Source organism: Eptesicus fuscus, chromosome 16 (genome assembly GCF_027574615.1).
Source record: "Eptesicus fuscus isolate TK198812 chromosome 16, DD_ASM_mEF_20220401, whole genome shotgun sequence".
Classification (NCBI taxonomy): Eukaryota; Metazoa; Chordata; class Mammalia; order Chiroptera; family Vespertilionidae; genus Eptesicus; species Eptesicus fuscus.
This window is the reverse complement of record NC_072488.1, coordinates 18,836,173-18,837,257: the sequence shown is the minus strand read 5'-3', so window position 1 is coordinate 18,837,257 and position 1,085 is coordinate 18,836,173.

The following is a 1,085-nucleotide window of genomic DNA, read 5'->3' as shown; positions in this document are numbered from 1 at the left end:
TAATTACTAAATTTCTGCGGCACACCAAAAAAATATATATTTTTTGCTAATCTGACAAAAAATATAGGTATGATTTTGATTCATTCACACCAGATGACTATTGTTGTGTTGGCTGTTGTTATTTTTTAATTTGACAATCTAAGGGAAAGTGGGTCAGTGCCCCTGATTAAATAGTCAGATATTGCTTGTTTTACAAATGCTGTGGCACACCAGTTGAAAATCACTGCTCTAAGGGTAGATGGTCTGGAGCCATGAGAACTCTGGTCTTGGTGAAAATTCCCCGCATGCCACAGGCCTCCATTGGAGAACTCACCCAAAGAATACAATTGGGAATTAATTCTGGCCGCAAATTCTTACACAGATGTTTGTTTTGAGAAGATAAATGTAATCATTCAACTTCTTATTACTGGGTGAACTCTTTGTCCTGCTTCTCTGGTTTCCAGGAACAGAGATTTCCCCCTAAATCCCATAGACGTGGAGTGAGTTACCTAATGGCGACTAAGGGGAGGGAATATGCATGTGAAGCCCAGGACCTTCCTCCCTCCCTTAGCATTAAGAGCCAAAAATCCCCCCCCACCCCGCCCCCCGGCCCTGAAAACTCAAATTATGCTCTGCTCCATCACATCCTGCAGGGCCCCTAGTTGGGGAAGGTTACGTTTGATAAGACTACCCATAAGTATGTGGTAACTATGCCATAGATCTTAGCTGTTCTCATGAACTAAGATGAAATCTTGGCCACTCTTTGCCTTATTCCTTACATCTTAAATAGTCCATCTTTAAAATAGTTCAGAACTTGGATAAGGGAAGGAGAGATGATATGTATTGACTTTTTAAATAAATTCTATCAGTTCCCTTTAAAATGTTATTTTCCCCCAGCTGATTCTGCACATAACGAAAAACAAAAACAAAAAACAAGCATATACTACAAATTCCCTAATCATACCATCCCACCATCCTATATAATAAAAGCGTAATATGCTAAGTGTCCGACCACTCAACCAGTCCCTACGACATGCACTGACCACCAGGGGATAGACACTCTGACCAGTAGGTTAGATTGCTGCCAGGGTCTGGTCAATCGGGAC